Source organism: Rhineura floridana, chromosome 12 (genome assembly GCF_030035675.1).
Source record: "Rhineura floridana isolate rRhiFlo1 chromosome 12, rRhiFlo1.hap2, whole genome shotgun sequence".
Lineage (NCBI taxonomy): Eukaryota > Metazoa > Chordata > Lepidosauria > Squamata > Rhineuridae > Rhineura > Rhineura floridana.
The window spans coordinates 10,066,151-10,085,915 of record NC_084491.1 but is presented as its reverse complement, the minus strand read 5'-3'; the positions used below and the strand labels follow the sequence as shown (position 1 = coordinate 10,085,915).

General features: G+C 42.4%; 1 long non-coding RNA gene across 1 annotated transcript in view; it reads left to right on the top strand.

Moving 5' to 3' along the window:
* LOC133368653 (uncharacterized) overlaps positions 1 to 12,144 on the top strand; it is a 43,101-nt gene extending 30,957 nt beyond the window's left edge. Inside the window, exon 4 of the long non-coding RNA XR_009758723.1 lies at positions 9,286 to 12,144. This is a non-coding gene — a long non-coding RNA (uncharacterized LOC133368653). The remainder of the gene's footprint in view (positions 1 to 9,285) is intronic.
* The last annotated feature ends 7,621 nt before the right edge of the window (positions 12,145 to 19,765 follow it).

The window sequence follows — 19,765 nt, the reverse complement described above, 5'->3', positions numbered from 1 at the left end:
GCAAGTCTGAGTCTGATTCCAGTGGGCTAGGCCAGGACAGAGATAAGCATGAAGGGGAGAGAGTGAGAGTGTTTGGACTGGAATATAAGCAAGGAAGTATGCATGAAAGTGAGAGGGAGGATGCAACAGAGAAGGAAGGGGACCAGTCTGAGAAGAATTTGGCAAAACCCAAGAAAAGCAGCAGGAGTTGAGGATGAGTCACTGCCCACAGATGGAACAAGGGGAAAGAGCATTGCAAAGGGTGAACACAGGGAGGAAATACTGCAACATAAATGGGGCAGGTGGCAAGCATTTCCAAAGACGGATAAGGCAAAGGAGGGCAGAAGGGCATTTGGACTGTCTGGGGCAGCATACTCCAGTGGTGAGCCAATTATGAGGAGCACTAATAAACAAATTATAGAGACTGCCTGCTGATGAGAAGAGCTCTGACCTTTTAAGAGGAAGGGGCTCACCAAGTGTTTCTGAACATAATATACACAATGGGGCCCTGAAGAGACTTGGGACCTGTAAGACAGATAGGTAGGCATCCTCACACATATCTATATTTAAAACCCCAGTGAAGAGTGCATAACCTATGCACTCATCTGGGAAAACATTCAAAGTAAATGTTCCCTTCAATATGGAACTCAAATCTAACATGGCAATTATTTTATACGTCCTCCATATTTTCTCTTTTCTTTCAGTAGCTTGTTCCTTTAAGAGCATCTTCTCTGGCAAACATAACAAAAGGAGGGATCAGTGCCCAGCATCTGAAACAACAACAAACAGCCTAGCCTCCTCATACAAACGTAACTGCCTCCTGCATTATGCAGAAGAAGGCATTAAGCCCATACTTGCCATATTGGAATTAGACAGAAAGGTGTGAAGATTTTTCTTAGCAGTCTTCTTTGAAAGACCATGCACAAAAACATCCAGCAAGGATTCTTTTAATATGCCTTTACACAAGCTGGAGAGCAGCTATTGGATTTCAAGGTGTCCTTGGCCATAGCTCAGTGGCACAGCACACGCTCTGCATGCAGAAGATTTTAGCAGGTTCAGCCTCCAGTTGAAAGAATCTCAGGTGGCAGGTGATGGAAATCCTTTCTCTGCCTGAGATCCTGGACAGCTGCTCCTAGTCAGAGAATAGGCTAGATCAGACTTCCACAACATGGTGCCCTCCAGATGTTTAATAAGCTTAGAATAAGCTGATTTTAATAAACGTAGAACAATGGCAAGCGACCCTAAGGAGCCCCAAATGGGTGGGGGTTTCTAAAAAAGAAAATTCTAAAGGCACAATGGCAAACAATTCTAAGGAAAAAGGTGGAACGCAGCAGAAGAAGCTGATGTGGCTTCACAAAAAGCTTAGAGATGACCTGAAAACAAGAAAGGACACATACAGGAAGTGGAAGGAAGGCCAGGCCACAAAGGAAGAGTACAGACAGGTAGCACGGAATTGCAGGGATGGTGTCAGGAAGGCTAAAGCTGAGAATGAGCTGAAGTGAGTGAGAGATGTTAAAAGCAACAAAAAAAAGCTTTTCCCCCCAGGTACATCCATTGTAAAAGACAGAGAAAGGAAATACTGGTTCAGTTACTCAATGAGGATGGCAAAATGGTAACAGATGAAAAAGAAAAAGCAGAAGTGCTCAATTTCTACTTTATGGCTCAGTCTTCTCCCAAAAGAGGGTCTATGATCCTCCTGGGAAATGTGAAGTTGAGTGGGCAGGATTGTAGCTTGAAACTGATAGACACATGGTCAAGGAATACCTAATCACTTTGAATGAGTTCAAATCTGCAGAGCCCAATGAAGTGCATTCTAGAGTAATGAAGGAACTGGCTGAAGAACTCTCGGAACCACTGTCTATTATCGTTGTGAAATCATTGGAGGATGGAAAGTGCCAGATAACTGGAGGATGTTGTCCCTATCTTCAAAAAGGGGAAAAAGGAGGAACTACGGACCAGTCAGTCTGACATTAATCCCTGGGAAAATCCTGGAGCAGATTATACAGTGGTCAGTCTGTAAGCACTTTGAAAACAATGTAGTGATTACTAGAAGCCAGACAAATCCTGTTAGACTAATCTAATCTCATTTTTTTGATCGGGTAACCTTCCTGGTAGACTGTGGGAATGCTGTGGACATAATATGTCTCAACCTCAGCAAAGATTTTAACAAAGTGCCCCATGATATTCTCATGAGCAAGCTAGCTAAATGTGGGCTGGATGGAACAACTATCAGGAGGATCCACAGTTGACTACAGAATTGTACTCGAGGAGTGCTTATCAATGGTTCCTTCTCAAACTGGGCAGAAGTAACAGGTGGGGTACCACAGGGCTTGATCCTGGGCCCAGTGCTCTTCAACATTTTTATTAATGACTTGGATGAGGAGGTACAGAGCATGCTTATCAAATTTGCCAAAGATACAAAATTGGGAGGCATAGCTAATACCGTGGAAGATAGAAACAAAATTCAAAGGGACCTTGATAGGCTGGAGCACTGGGCTGAAAACAACACTGGTTAGGTTTCATATTAAGTACTGCATCCAGTTCTGGACACTGCACGTTAAGAAGGATACAGACAAACTGAACAGGTTCAGAGGAGGGCAACAAGGATGATTAGGAGACAAGAAACAAAGTCATAAGAGGAGAGACTGAAAGAACTGTGCATTTTTAGCCTTGAGAAAAGAAGACTGAGGGGAGATAGTGCTCTTCAAGTACTTGAAAGGTTGTCACACAGAGGAGGGCCAGGATCTCTTCTCAATCATCCCAGCGTGCATGGACACAGAATAATGAGCTAAAGTTACAGGAAGCCAAATTTCTGCTGAACACCAGACAAACTTCCTAACTGTTAGGCAGCACGACAATGGAACTGATTACCTATGGAGGTGGTGGACTCTTCAATACTGGAGGCATTCAAGAGGCAGCTGCATTGCTGCACTGAGCAGAGGGTTGGACTTGATGGCCTTATAGTCCCCTTCCAACTCGTCTATTCTTTAATTCTATTAGCAGTTTCCATCCTCTCAGGCCTCAACTTCATCGATTCATGGTCCAGTAGACTCTGGAGGTGGGGCATCATTAATTTGCCAACTTGATGTACCAAATAACTTTGTTTATTTAACAAAATTTGTATATCACTTAATTGTAAAAAAAACCTCTAAACAGTTTACATACAATAAAAGAAATGTATTCAAAATTATCAGTAAAAGTCAGACTCTTTGCAAACTGACCTCAGGGTACAGATTCTGTCTCTAATTTGCTGGATGATCAGAAACCATCTTTTATCAATTTTGATATCATGCCAAACCATAGTTAAGCTTTAACAGTGAATGTCTGAATTGTGTCTATACTGTATCTTTAACATACCACTTCCTGGCTGCATACAGTCTGTCAGTTTTGCTTTTAGGCTACTGATTTATCTCCTGATGGTGAGCTTGGAGCTTGGAGTGGAGGTTTAGCTTTGTTATAAGGAAAAGAAAAGAAAGAAAAGAAAAAGAAGGTGGCAGGAAGACAACCCTCAGCCACCTTATCAAATTATAAGCATCCCCACCTTATAGGCTCCTTCCAACTCTACTATAGTATGATTCTATTCTATGTGGGTCTTCTGTTGAGGATGGTCCGTAAGCTGCAGCTAATGCAGAATGCAGCGGCTCACCTGATTAAAGTCAGTCACCACCAAGATCATATTACTCCAGTCCTCAGGGAGCTACACTGGTTGCCGGTGGTTGCTCGGGCCAAATTCAAGGTTCTAACTTTAACCTTCAAGTCCTTATTTGAAGCCGGCCCTCTCTATTTAAAGGAACGCCTCCACTCTCACCTGGGCGCTGTCGAACAAGATCGTCTATGAATGATTCTCTCCTTGTTCCCCCAACAAAAGCAGCTAGACTGGAGAGGACTAGGTCAAGAGTCTTTTCTGTAGTGGCTCCTTCGCTATGGAATGCCTTGCCAACTGACCTCCACCAGGCACCCTCCTTGCTGTGCTTTCGACGGGCCTTGAAGACTTGGCTCTTTATCCAGGCTGGGGAGGGGACTTAGGTCATTAGTCTGCAGTTCTAGGGGTAGTTTTAATCTTTTGTTTATGTTTTTATGGATTGTATTTGCATTTTATTGTATGTTGCCTAGAGTGGCAGGATAATCCCTACCAGATGGGTGACTAACAAATTTAATAAATAAATAAATATGTTGATGAACTACAGTTAGGGATGGAAGGATCTGTTGATTTCAGTTCTCTCAGTTTCTCATTTTTCCAGTCTTAAATTCAGTTCTCCACAGCTCTGCAGCCATTTGCAATTTGTTTTTTAAAAAGAAAATCCTCATCAAAAATTGTCAGCATTTTAGTGCACATTTTCCCCAACACACTATTTTTGTACACAGTTTGGATTGATGTACATATCTTTGCAAGCAATTTCTCCTAATAGAAATGTTATTGTCTGTTATTTTCACAAATATATTCACTTCTATGCAGTTTGAACCCTGGCTGAGGGCGCCTGAAGTGCCCCACCTTAGGGTGGGTGGGTAGTACTTCTTTCCACGATCTGCAGCACCATTGGCTCCCGACCCTGCCATGGATCACAGAGACAGAGCTCCCAGGCACCCCCCCTCCACCGTGCAGGCCCACAACGCCTGCCTGCACGCCCCACCTACCTTTGGTAGATACAAAATTGGGGGGCACAGCTAATACTGTGGAAGACAGAAACAAAATTCAAAGGGACCTTGATAGACTGGAGCATTGGGCTGAAAACAACAGAATGAAATACAACAGGGATAAATGCAAAGTCTTGGAATTGTCATTTATCACAAACTGAATATGAGCCAACAGTGCAATGTGGCTGCAAAACAGGCAAATGCTATTTTAGGCTGCATTAACAGAAGTATAGTTTCCAAATTGCATGAAATATTAGTTCCCCTCTATTCAGCACTTTTTAGGCCTCATCTTGAGTACTGCATCCAGTTCTGACCTCCACACTTCAAAAAGGATGCAGAGAAACTGGAACAGGTTCAGAGGAGGGCAACAAGGATGATCAGGGGACTGGAAACAAAGCCCTATGCAGAGAGATTGAAAGAAATGGGCATGTTGAGCCTTGAGAAGAAAAGACTGAGGGGGATATGATAGTACTCTTCAAGTACATGAGAGGTTGCCACACAGAGGAGGGCTGGGATCTCTTCTCAATCATCCCAGAGTGCAGGACATGGAATAATGGGCTGAAGGTTCAGGAAGCCAGATTTCGACTGAACATCAAGAAAAGCTTCCTAACTGTTAGAGCCATATGACAATGGAACCAATTACCTAGAGAGGTAGTGGGCTCTCCGACACTGGAGGCATTAAAGAATGCTTTGATTTGGATTCCTGCATTGAGCAAGGGGTTGGACTTGATGGCCTTATAGGCCCCTTCCAACTCTACTGTTCTGTGATTCTATGAACTCCATATATGCTGCCCAGAGCTCCTTGGAGGAAGAATGCAATACAAATATGATCAATAATAATAAATAGTTTGTTCACATATTGACATTAGGCTGGTTCAAAGGTAATAATCTTGTCCCATGAAATCGCTTGTCTCATGTGTGAAACCACAGTTTCCCCTTATATTCAAATCAGGGAACTGTTGTGTAATTTCAGACCACAACCCAGGATCTGAGAGAAAGGAAAGAGGGAGTACATGGACACAGTGCTCATTCTTATTTTATTTATACAGTATTCAACAAGATTTTATACCACTTGATTGTAATAGAACCTCTACGTGGTTGACAAAAAATATAAAACATTTAACATTATCAGTAAAAGACTGTTCAAAACAGATATTTTAAAAACTTTCAAAAGTTAATTAAAATCAACAGTAAACTAAAAAGACATGGATTTTAATCTGTGTGTCTGGATAGGCTTGCCTAAAGAAAAATGTTTTAAGCAGGTGCCAAAAAGAGTAAAGCGAAGGTGCCTGCCTGCTGTCAGAAGGCAGGGAATTCAGCCTTGGTCGCTCTGGTAGATGATATGAGGAGGGCATTAGATAGGGGAGAATTTACCTTCCTTGTCCTCCTCGATCTCTCAGCGGCTTTTGATACTGTCGACCACAGTATCCTTTTATATCGCCTAGAGGGATTGGGAATAGGAGGCACTGTATTACGGTGGTTCCGCTCCTTTCTCTCTGATAGGTACCAACAGGTGGCATTGGGGGAGGAGGTTTCAGACCCTTGGCCTCTCAATTGCGGTGTGCCACAGGGTTCTATCCTCTCTCCCATGCTATTTAACATCTATATGAAGCCGCTGGGGGCAATCATCAGGAGATTTGGGCTGCAGTGTCACCAATATGCGGATGACACTCAGCTCTATCTCTCATTTAAATCTTCACCAGAGTTGGCTGTGGAGACCGTGTCCAAGTGCCTGGAGTCCGTGAGTGGATGGATGGGAAGGAATAGGCTGAAACTGAACCCCGACAAGACCGAGGTACTGCTCGTGGGGGACAAGAGAAGGTTGGGAACCGTTGACCTGAAGTTCAATGGGGTGAGTTTACCCCTAAAGGACCAGGTCCGCAGCCTCGGGGTTGTACTTGATTCCAAGCTGTCCATGGAGGCTCAGATTTCGGCTGTGAGCCGGGCAGCTTGGTACCAGCTACACCTTATACATAGGCTGCAACCCTACCTTCCTGTTCATCAGCTCCCACTGGTAGTACATGCCCTGGTCACCTCTCGATTAGATTACTGTAATGCGCTCTACGTGGGGTTACCCTTGAAAACGGTCCGGAAACTACAACTTATTCAAAATGCGGCGGCTCGATTACTCACAAACAGTCGTCGCCGGGACCACATCACGCCAGTGTTGTTCGATCTACACTGGCTTCCAGTTGTTTTCCGGGCCCAATTCAAGGTGTTGGTTTTAACCTTTAAATCCCTACACGGTCTCGGCCCAGTTTATCTAAAGGAGCGCCTACAACGCCACCAATCATGCCGCCTGACAAGATCGGCCACACAAGGCCTTCTCTCAGTCCCACCAACCAAAGCAGCTAGGTTGGCGGGTACTAGAGAGAAGGCCTTTTCAGTGGCGGCCCCCACCCTCTGGAACTCCCTCCCACAAGATCTTCGGCACATCTCTTCCCTGAATATGTTCCGCAAGGCCTTAAAGACCTGGCTTTTTCAGCAGGCTTTCGGGACTTCTGGGGAGGCTTAATATTCTTCTGTTTTAAATGCCTCCTATTATGTATTGTTTGCTCTTATAATTTATATATTTCACTGTATTTTTATATTGTATTCTGCCATATTTATTGTATGTACGTCACCTAGAGTGGCCACTGGCCAGATAGGTGACACATAAATTAAACTTATTATTATTATTATTATAATTCCAAACTGTAGGGGCTGCCACACTAAAAAATCAATTTATTACAAGTGCAGGACCATTATTATGTGGCACCTGTAACAGTGCCAGTTCTGTAGACTGAAGCAATCTAGTGAGCATCTTAATAATTATTATTGGTTTAATAGTTCATGGCTTATTAAACTAAGAACATTACACCTGAACTGGGCTATTATATATGCAAACATAGTAAACCAGATCTGCACAACTTGCGTCCTACCAAATTGAAAAGAGCCCACCAGCCATGAATGGTTCCATGCTGGATGCTTGAGAATCACGTTTGTTTTACAGCTCCAGGCAGGCAGCAAAAACTGAAAGTGTATTGAGCCTGTGATAGGCTAATGTGTAGACTTGTAGTAATTCTTTTTTCTCAGCATTTAGGAATATAGGAAGCTGCCTTATACTGACTCAAACCATTAATCCATCTAGCTCAGTACTGTCAACACTAACTGGCAGTGGCTCCACGGGATTTCAGACAGGGGTGCTTCCCAGCCCTAGCTGGAGATGCCAAGGATTGAACCTAGGACATTTTGCTTTACCACTGCGCTTACAGCCCTTACCCAATTCAGGATTCCTACATAATCTTTGAACTTGTGTTTACATAGTTGCTCTGACTCTGTAGATCTGGGATGCCAAATTGATGGACCAGTGGCTAGATTCAGCATATGATGCAATTTCATAGGGTTCCTGGTGTTGTTTATCAAATGTTAGGCAAGATCTGCTAAAAGGTTTTTTTGCTGGTTGGGTTTTGTATACAATACCCTGGACTCTCATTATTATTGTTGTTGTTCATCTTCATTTTCATTTGTATCCCACCTTTCCTCCAAGGAGCTCAAAGTGGTGTACATGGTTCCCCCCTCTCCATTTTATCTTCACAACAACCCTGTGAGGTAGGTTAGGCTGAGAGATAGTCACACCCGGTGAACTTCATGGCTGAATGCGGATTTGAACCCTGGTCTCCCAGATCATAACCATTACACCAAACTTTCAATATTAATGAGAGTATTATTTTTAAAAATAAAATAAAAATTATTAAATGTTTATAGGCTGCCTTTCAGGACAGTGTCCTCTCAAGACAGCAAACAGTAGGGATGGTAGCTTTTATTTATTAAAATGAAAGTTATCTTACACTTCCTTGACTATTTAACGTTAGGGATGGGGACCCAATAGCGGCCCTCCAATTCTCATGAGCCCCAGCTGGCATGGCCCCAGTGGTCTGGGAAGATAAGAGTTTAGTCTAGCAATATTTGGAGGACCAGAAGTTCCACACCCCAGTCAAGATTTATGGACTAGTAAATAGATAGTATCCTATTGCTCAAGCATATGTATTTAAATACATGTGCATTGGGCAAGATCCATTTGCAGCCCATTCAAAGATTTAACTCCTAGAAACTTGGAGGATGGATTGATTCACAAGAATCATAACTCTAGTGCTCATATATGTACACTGAGGAGGGTTTTTTTTCGAGGCATCACTACCATCTCCCCCAAAAGCAACATAGGAACAGTGATTTACCAGGGTCAAGAAATCTGAACTGTTATTGTTCTTTATTCATAGTTTTACTGTTATAAGTATTTTATGTGTATTTTATTATGATGCATTTATTGCAACTAAATTGTACGTCGCCTAGAGTGGCCATCGGCCAGATAGGCGACATATAAATTAAATTATTATTATTATTATTATTATTATTATTATTATTATTATTATTATTATTATGGACTATAACAGTGCTGGGGAACCTGTGGCCCTCCAGATGTTGCTGGACTCCAACTCCCATCATTCCTGGTCATTGGCCATGCTACCTAAGGCTGATGGGGGTTGGAGTCCAACAGCATTTCAAGAACCTATCCTTCCTTTCCAGTTTATAGCAGCCATCCTCAACCTGGTGATTTAAACGTAACTGGTGAAAAGGCAGGTGATAAGTCAACAAATCAATTGATGCTTGACTCTCCATCTCTTGTTGCAGGCCTCCGCCCCCAGTGCTGAAAGCCACGAAAACTCAGGAACAGATTTTCCCTTCTCGACCTGCACCGTTGCCTCCCGTATAAACTGCCCGTTTCTTTTTCATGAGCCGCCGTGTTCGCGGGACAGAGCCGCACCTGTCTTGCATCAAGTGGCCCTTGAAACTTTTTGTTTTCCCTCAGCACTGCATCAGGAACAGAACAAAGGCAAAATGCAAAACCAAGGAATGTAAACTTAACGAGCAAATACCTCTACCAAAACTCTGGGAGCTGAAACCACCGAGCCTGTGAAAACTGTCTCTGCAAGTTGTGGTTGGGCTACACTGCTGGAAAAGTGGATCACTCTGAAATATAACAATTTTTTGGTCTGGCCTTTTGTGGTTAGATTTAATCATAAAAGTACTTGGTTATGTGGGTCCTCCCCACTCACCCAGACTATTTTTATAGAGAATAAAACATTGAGTGAAGACAGACATAACATTTTTGGAGATCACTGGGTCAAATCAGAAGGCTTTACTGTTTAATCCAAGTCTTATCTTTTTTAAAAAAACACTCTACAAATCTGCAACAGAAGCCATCTTATGGAGAGCACTGATTGGCTGGTGCCCATTATGTCACCCAGACACCCCCTCCAAATTTCCAGAACAATTTTGCATTTTTAATTTTCTCTCTTTTTTAAAGTGAATAAGGTTAATAGTAGGCATAATATATAAGTACAGATGTTGCACTATAAAAAAACAGAAAAGGACAGCCTGAAGCATGGCAAGATGGCAGCTGAGCTGGCATTTGATTCTCTGGTGTGTATAGCAGTCATTCAAACTGCAAAGCTGGGAGCAAGCCAGGCTCACATTTTGACTGAGTTTTTTAAAAATGTTACATCTGTCTTCACCTGTAGTTATATAGAGGCAGGTGTTGAAGAACTGCAATTCAAATTGGACCAATTGTTTATAAGAACAAAAAAGCTTCAGGTTGGAGGTACTTTGCTTCTGAATCTCAGTTGCTGGAAACCGTAAGAGGGGAAAATGATCTTGTGCTCAGGTCCTGCTTGAGGGTTTCCCATAGACATCTGGTTGGCCACTGTGAGAACAGGATGCTGGACTAGATGGGCCTTTGGCTTGATCCAGCAGGCTCTTCTTATGTTCCTATGTGTGGGAGTCCACACAAAACAATTCAAAACTTTTGTTGGACTTTGGAGTTTCTCGCTTGTGTGCATAGAACTGCAAGGCACAAGGTGAAAACACAAAGAAAAATGCCATTGCAATCCTATATGTCTTCTTAGAAGGAAGCCCAGTTGGATTCACTTGATCATACTTCCAGGTAAATGAGTATAGAATTGCAGCCATACAGTGCAAACCTATCCAAGTCTACTCAGAAGTAAGGCCAAATGAGTTCTGACGGACTTATTTCCAGGTGAGCAAATATAGGATTGCAGCTTTAAATCTACTTCTCAAGAGAAGATGAAATGTATCATTAGCATGTTCATAGGTTTTAATGGTTTGTGAGATATTGTGTGTCTGCATGTATATTATTAACACATTTTAAAACATGGACAATTTGAGCTTTGTGCAGGCTGACACTAAACTGTAGATAATTTAAAAAGATGTTGGGTAAGTTTAACTTAACCATTTTTAATGAATAGCAGTACAGCAAATTCTTCTAATTTACCACTAACTCTTTTTTTTTCAAAACAAAGTTGAGAAAGTCACCTTTTTTAATCTAGGCTGGTGAGTGGGCTGCTTAAGGCTCACAAGGCACTTATATTCAGCTCTCGTGAATTTTCTAGAACCCTAAGTATTCTAGCTTTAAACTGAAAACAACCACACTAATAGAAGTGCAGAGAGATGCTTGAGAATGTGATGACAACAATCAGTGCTCAAAGACTGGGAGTGAGGAGGGAAATAAAAGGCACAAATTCGCTATGTGTTCATTCCCATATCCTTGGTGTCGGTCTACAAAAATGTGTCTGCTGGCTGAATGAGATTTTCATATTTGAGAATAGGAATCTGGATGGGAATATTGCAGAGATGCTACCTGTCCTTCTTCCACCACCACCAGCCTGCCGCAACTACAGTTTGGGGTTTGTCAGGCTCAAAGATGCTATGCAAATACTGCTACTGACATGCAAATTAGTGGCAGGACTTCCAACTAATGATGTTGTTAAAACATGGCCTTCAGACACCCATGCCAAGCTGATCAGAGCTGCTGCTGTTTCATATGTCTCTATATAGGTAAATGTGCAATGTTGGGAATGTGAACTCAAAAACTGCTGACTGTATTAAGTCAGTATGCACACTCTCCAGTTACTTTGCACACCTTCCGACTGCACACTTGTCGCAACATCTGTAGTGTGAGAGCACCAGCCTTGGTGCAAAATCTTATTTTTATTTAAGCCCATTGAAAATGTTATGAGCACTTTAAATGCTAGCAGCCTACTGAAAAATCCAGTACACATATTTTTCATAACTTTTTTTTAAAAAATGTTGCTTTTTGTGTCAGTCAGGATGTTTACATTGGCTAAATCTTATTGGATTGAATTGCATCAATCTTTGCACCGTTGATTAAGCCAAATTTTTAAAAAGTTGTACCTGTGCTAAAAAGATTCTTGTAGACCGGGAGTTGTAGACTGATTATTAGCTGAGGTGGTGGGATATCCCGGTGTGCGTAGATAGTATATTGTTCATAATGGGTAAGGACTGTTACAAAGACACGTCTGCTACAAAGGCTTCAGAGAGCAAAACATTTCTTGTTAAATTATGTTAAGAATTATTCCCACATGGCAGTAGCTATTCAACATACGCTTGTTTGGTAAATTTCTCCATAATTTTTGCCAAATTTTTTTTAACAGTGTTTGTTTATATTCATATACAATGATATGTCTGCATCTGCAGTAATAAAATACTTGAACTATTGTGGTCTCCCAGATATTTGCAAAAGAGTAGTGTGGATACCATATACTGAAAAAACTACCTACAGCCAAAGATTTGAATGGCCATTTCAAGTCAATATGTCAACACCCATCTTAGTCACCTCTGCAGTTCCTAGCCACTAGCATCACTTGTCATGTCCCTGTGTCATTTTTTCCCTGGTTTTCCTTCTCCCCTCAAACGCCTCCTCCTGGCCACGTTCACATTTATTTTTCTAGAACACATGCTTTCCTGACTGTCCTGCGTTAGGCTTCTGCCTGCTCTGTCTCTTTCAAAGGCCAAAACATTCTTGTCAATGGCCAATTGGGGTCAGAACAGTTCAACTAGGGATGTTTTTCTAATCTTAAATCCAGTTCTCCACATTTCTGCAGCCATTTGCCATTTAAAAAAAAAATCCTCATAATTCTTCTGAATTTTACCACTAATTTTTTCTAATAAACATTTGTGTATGCAATTTTTACTAATACAGTTTGCAAACAATTTCTCCTTATATAAAACATTGTTGTATTTTTTTTACTAATATGTTCATTTTTCTGCATACTTTCTCCTAATATATTCATTTTTGTAAACACTGCTTGGCTGGGGGAACTCCATTGCAAAATTCAGATAAATGTGAATTTCGAAGGATGGCTGTGTTCTCATATATTTTATTTATTTATTTACATCTATATCCCGCCCTTTCTCCTAGAAGGAGCCCAGGGTGGCAAACAAAAACATTCTGAAACATCTTAAAATCAAAGGACTTGAAACATATTAAAACAAATCATCTTTACAAACATATTAAAGCATCTTTAAAACATTAAAACAAACATTTTAAAAACATATTTTCTTTTAAAAAAAAGCTTGGATAAGGTCTCTACTTCAAAGGTTTGTTTAAAGAGGAAGATCTTCAGTAGACACTGAAAATACAACAGAGACAGCGCCTGTCTAACATTTGGGGGGGAGGTTCCAAAGGATTTGTGCCACAGCACTAAAGGTCCTCTTCCTATGTTGTGCAAACCTCCTGATAAGATGGTATGTGCAGGAGGCCCATGTGACGTCCTTCCCCGGCACCACCTGTGAAGCTCTCACTTGTGGCTACCAGCAGACAGGAACGTCAGGTTTTCTTCTTACCCTTTACAGCTCTAGCACAGTTCTCAGAAGATCCCCCTGTTAGGTCTTACTACCCAACACTCTATATCTCTTATAACCTTTAGACTGTGCCTTAGTGTCTGCCAGGCTATCTCGATACCTTGTGTCTATGGGTACAGGTAATTCCCAACCCCCCCTGCAGCCTCTTGCACTGAAGCTTACAGCCCTGGGTTTCTCTGTGGTACTGGATACAATATCTTTTCCTCCGCCACTGCCACCATTTGATACAACTGTTCAGCCTTGGTTACTTGCTATCCCCCCTGGTTTGTGTTTCCCAGCTGCAGGAATCAGGCTTTTATTTAACCAAGAAATATTTATTAAGAATTAGAAATAACAAGATTACTTAAGGAATGTTTCACAAGCGTATGGTTGCATCTATATTATGTTATGTACTTGACTTCTTACTAATTGCCTCAGAACTCTGACTCACTCTCAACAACAACACCTCCAAACACCACCTCACAGCCACCACCTCAATTCACCACCAAACCTCCACCCAGATTCAACTGTCATGCTTCCATTTATACTCCCAGCCATTCAAATGCTCAGCCAATCATTCAGCATTCTACTGCTCATGTACTCCCCTCCTCTTTCACTCCACTTACCATATATCTTCTATATAACCAGCACTTACCATATTTACAATATAAGCAGGAACATCACAGAGAACTGCACTGTAGAATTCAGATATATGTAAATTTTGAAGGATGGATGTGTTTTGGTTCACATACTGTTTTGGAAAGTGCAAATTTGATAGATTCACCTCTAAATGCAAACTGAATTTAATTTCTCAATCATCCCTAACTACAACTCCCATCATAGCTGATCATTTATTATTTATTTATTTATTTAAAATATTTATATCCCACCCTTCTGCCCCACAATGGGGCACTCAGGGTGGCATTACAATAAAATCACACACACACACACACACTTAAATTATACAGAATAAAAACACAAGAAAAAACAGTAAGTTAAAATACATAAAATACAATAAAACACAATAAGCATATATATACAGACAAACCAAGAAACCTACATGTATATATATGAGTACAAATATGGGGAGATAATAGTAAAAACACAAGATAAAAATTAAAAAAGAGAAAATAAAAAACAAGAAACATAGAGACAGTGTCAGACTCACCCGTCAGACCCTCTCAAAAGCTCTCTGGAACAGGATAGTTTTTACAAGTTTCCAGAAAACCATCAGGGAGGGAGCAGAACAGGCTTCTTGAACCAGTGAATTCCAAAGCCTAGGAGCCACAACTGATAAGGCTGTTTCACATGTGCCTGTCAGTCTGACCTTTAATTCTAGGCACATGGAGGAGACCAGTTGTAGATGATCTTAAATCCAGGGTAGGAGAATATAGACTCAAGCAGTCCCTCAGATACACTGGTCCATGGCCATTTAGGGTTTTAAAGGTCAAAACCAGAACTTTGAATTGGGCCCAGAAACAAATTGGGAGCCAGTGGAGTCGGTAAAGCACAGGGGTGATATGCTCCCTGCACCATGCTCCAGTTAACATTCTGGCTGCAGCATTTTGAACCAACTGTACCAACCATTTTTAGTTTCTGAACCATTTTCAAAGGCAGCCCTACGTAGAGTGCATTATAGTAGTCAAGCCTCAATGTCACCAAAGCATGTCACTGTAGCCAAGTCAATTGCTTCCACGAAAGGAAGATGGCCAAAAGTACTCCTAGCCACCGCAGCCACCTGAGATTCAAGCAGCAGGGCAGGATCCAAGAGAACTCCCAAGCTGCGAACCTACTCCATCCAGGGGAGTGCAACCCTATCCCTGGCGCTGTTTTCCCCTTGGCCAGCAACACTTCCATCTTATCTGGATTAAGTTTCAGTTTGTTTGCCTACATCCAGCCTTTCACTGCCTCCAGGCACTCCCTCCCTGCAGTCACAAGGTAAGGAATGATAGAGTTGAGTGTCTTCAGCATATTGATGACATTGTAGTCCAAGTCTCTGGATGACCTCTCCCAGTGGTTTCATGCAAATGTTGAAAAGCATGGGTGACAGAATGGAACCCTGCGGGACCCCATAGACCAAAGGCCAGGAGGACGAGCAGTAGTCTCCCATCACTACTTTCTGGGTCCTGTCCATCAGGTAGGATCAGAACCACTGCAAAACAGTGCCTCCCAAACCCATCCCAGCTAGACGGCCGAGAACGATACCATGGTTGATGGTATCAAAGGCCGCTGAGAGGTCCAGCAGCATCAACAGGGATACACTCTCCCTGTCTGATGCCTGGCGTAGGTCATCAAGCAGGGCGACCAAGGCAGTCTCTGTCCCATGATTGGGCCTGAAGCCCAATTGAAAAAGGTCTAGATAATCTGATTCCTCCAGGAAAACTTGGAGTTGAGCAGCCAACACCCTCTCAATCACCTTGCCAAGAAAGGGGAGATTAGAGACTGGGCGGAAGTTGTTAAGATCTGCAGGATCTAACGAAGGCTTCTTTAACAACTGTCTTATCACAGCCTCCTTCAGCAATCATTGGCTATGCTGGCTGGGGCTGATGGGAGCTGGAGTCCAACATCATCTAAAGGGCACCAAGTTGTGGAAGGCTGGGTTAGAGGGCTCAATGGGCTGACTCAGTACAAGGAAGCTTTATAAACTGGGAGGTCAGGGAAAGCTGGCAATTCATCTCTCTCTCTTGGGTTTTAATCAAATTCCAGAGCATATAAAGTTCACAGCTCTCTGTGAAGTGGTACTGACTGTTAAACCACTCTAAAAATTGTAGCTCTGTGAGGGGAATAGAGGGTCTCCTAACGACTCTCATCACTGTTCATGAACTACACTTCCCAGGATTCTTTGGGGAAAGCCATGACTGTTTAAAGTGGAATAAACGTATGGTGTGAATGTGGCCTTAGCATGACAACCAAGAAGGGAAACTCAGCAAAGGAAACTCCTTACCTTACAGTATCTTGGTATATTTGTCCATGTACATGTACAGAAAATAGTAGATCTAGCTGAAAGGCAACACATGGAGATCTGCACTGATCATTGCAATGCATCAGTAAGGGTACTTACTCCAAAGTTGGAGACTGAAAGCTCATTTATTGTATAATCTTAGAAGGTTGTATAATCTTAGAAGGGTGTGTGGTTGCATAGGGGCATGGTTGTGAGGGGGCATGGCAGAGCATGGAAAAGTTACTTTTTTAAACTACAACTCCCATCAGCCCCAGCCAGTATGGCCACTGGATTGGGTTGATGGGAGTTGTAGTTCAAAAAAGTAACTTTTCAAAGCTCTGGGGAATGGCATGAATATCGTAATGTGTGTGTTCCTTCTAACCAGTATTTGTAGTTCATTTCAAATCTTGCAAATATTACAACTATCATGAAGGGACTTTGCACTTCTGAATTTGCCACCATGCTATGTAATGTTATTTTGTCCGGAGATAAATAGAATCCAGCAGTTTGTTCTCTTTAATGCACAATCTGAGCCTGGATGGGTCCTGAAACTGCTTAAAAGTGGAGCTGTGTAGAGATGTATTAGTTAGCTTTTGAAAATCAGCTGTGAACTTTCAGGGAAGCTGACAGGGAAAGCACAACAGGAGGTCAAGTATTCCTTCTTGATTAGATAAGTTGCACAAGGGTAGCCAGAGGTGACTCATGCAGAAACCATCCTTTGACATAGACAGGAAAGAGTAGGTGCCTTATCTGTATGTTATGTCTACGGCAATGAAGATTGTGAGACTCTGTAGTAAACAACTAGAAAGTATTCTGTGAGGTGGCAGTGCCACCTATTGGCCATTTACAATACTAGAAATGGTCTATAATAGCTATTTCTGCCAATAAAGGAAACACAGAGGCACACAGGGAACAGGCAGACACAGAGGAGTCACAGAGACAGCAGATATCAACCATTGTACATCAATGGTACAGACTCTGTGGAAGCCTAGGGAGGGCTGCTGAACTGAGCCACTGGAGGCCCCTTCCCCTGAAAGATAGGAGACAGTTGTACGGCCTTTGTTGAAAAAGCCCTCCCTGGATCCCTCCATAATGGGAAATTATCAGCCAGTCTCCAACATTCCATTTTTGGGCAAGGTAATAGAGTGTGTGGTGGCCACCCAGCTCCAGAGATTTTTGGATGAAACAGATTATCTGGATCCATTTCAGTCTGGTTTCAGGCCTGGTTACAGGACAGAGACAGCTTTGGTCACCTTGGTGGATGACCTTCGCAGAGAGCTGGACAGGGGGAGTGTGTACCTGTTAGTTCTACTGGACCTCTCAGCGGCTTTTGATACCATCTACCATGGTATCCTTCTGGACCACCTTGCTGGGATGGGACTTGGGGGCACCGTGTTACAATGGTTCCATTCCTTTCTGGAGGGACGAACTCAGAAGGTGGTGCTGGGGGACTCCTGCTTGACTCCTTGGCCGTTGACCTATGGGGTCCCTCAGGGTTCAGTTTTGTCCCCCATGTTATTTAACATCTATATGAAACCGCTGGGAGAGGTTGTCCGGGGGTTTGGGGTTCGGTGCCATCAGTATGCTGATGACACCCAACTCTATTTCTCCTTTCCACCTAAAGCCAAGGAAGCTGTCCTGGTCCTGAACCAGTGCCTGGCATCAGTGATGGACTGGATGAGGGCGAACAAATTGAAACTAAATCCAGACAAGACACAGGTGCTCCTGGTCAGTCGAAGGGCAGATCAGAGAATAGGGATTCAGCCTGTGCTGGATGGGGTTACACTCCCCCTGAAGACACAGGTTCGCAGTTTGGGTGTGCTCCTGGACTCAGCTCTGAACTTGGAGGCCCAGGTCTTGGCCATGGCCAGGAGTGCCTTTGCCCAGTTAAGACTAGTGCGCCAGCTGCGTCCGTTCCTGGAAATGCCTGATTTGACTATGGTGATGCATGCCTTAGTTACATCCCATTTAGACTACTGTAACGCGCTCTACGTGGGGCTGCCTTTGAAGACTGTTCAGAAATTTAAACTGGTACAAAGAGCTGCAGCCAGAGTATTAACAGGGGCTGGTTACAGGGACCATACAAATCCCTTGGTACAACAGCTCCACTGGCTGCCAGTTTGTTTCCGGTCACAATTCAAAGTGCTGGTTTTGACCTTTAAAGCCCTATACGGCCCAGGTCCAGGCTATTTATCAGACCGTATCTCCCTATACGAGCCTGCCTGGGCCCTGAGATCTTCAGGAGAGGCCCTTCTCTCAGTCCCAACACCCTCGCAAGCGCGATTGGTGGGGACGCAAGTTAGGGCCTTCTCGGTGGCTGCTTCTATGTTATGGAACTCCCTTCCTAGGGAGGCACGAATGGCCCCCTCCTTGCCATCCTTCCATGGGCAAGTAAAGACTTTTTTATTCCGACAGGCTTTTGGGATAGAAGGTGTTTAGGATTGGGCTTTACAAGGCTTGTTTTATTGTTTTATATTATTATTTGTATTATTTTTAATTGTTTTTAGATTTTTAAGTGCCTTTTACGGTTTTAAGGTTGTGCATAGTTTAATTGTATTTTAATTGTATGTTTTTCTATGTTTTTAACTACATGTAGTTCTATTTGTACGCCGCCCTGAGTTCCAGTTTGGAAAAAGGGCGGGGTAAAAATAAAGTTTCAATTCAATTCAATTCTCTTATCTGCTTTTTTCACTGTTCTACTTTCACATCCATACATAGAGATTGGGAATACCATGGTCTGAATGATCCTGACTTTTGCGTTCAGTGATACATCTTTGCATTTGAGGACCTTTTCTAGTTCTCTCATAGCTGCCCTCCCCAGTCCTAGCCTTCTTCTGATTTCTTGACTATTGTCTCCATTTTGGTTAATGACTGTGCCAAGATATTGATAATCCTTGACAAGTTCAATGTCCTCATTGTCAACTTTGAAGTTACATAAATCTTCTGTTGTCATTACTTTAGTATTCTTGATGTTCAGCTGTAGTCCTGCTTTTATACTTTTTAACTTTTATCAGCATTCATTTCAAATCATTACTGGTTTCTGCTTAGAATATGGTATTGTCTGCATATCTTGATATTTCTCCCTCCAGTTTTCACACCTCCTTCATCTTGGTCCAATCCTGCTTTCCGTATGATATGTTCTGCGTGCAGATTAAACAAATAGGGTGATAAAATACATCCCTGTCTCACACCCTTTCCTATTGAGAACTAATAGGTTTCTCCATATTCTGTCCTTATAGTAGCCTCTTGTCCAAAGTATAGGTTGCACATCAGGACAATCAGATGCTGTGCACCCCCATTTCTTTTAAAGCATTCCATAGTTTTTCATGATCTACACAGTCAAAGGATTTGCTGTACTCTATAAAGCACAGGGTGATTTTCTTCTGAAATTCCTTGCTCCGTTCCATTATCCAATGTATGTTTGTGATATGGTCTCTAGTGCCTCTTCCCTTTCTAAATCCAGCTTGGACATCTGGCATTTCTCACTCCATATATGGTAAGAGCCTTTGT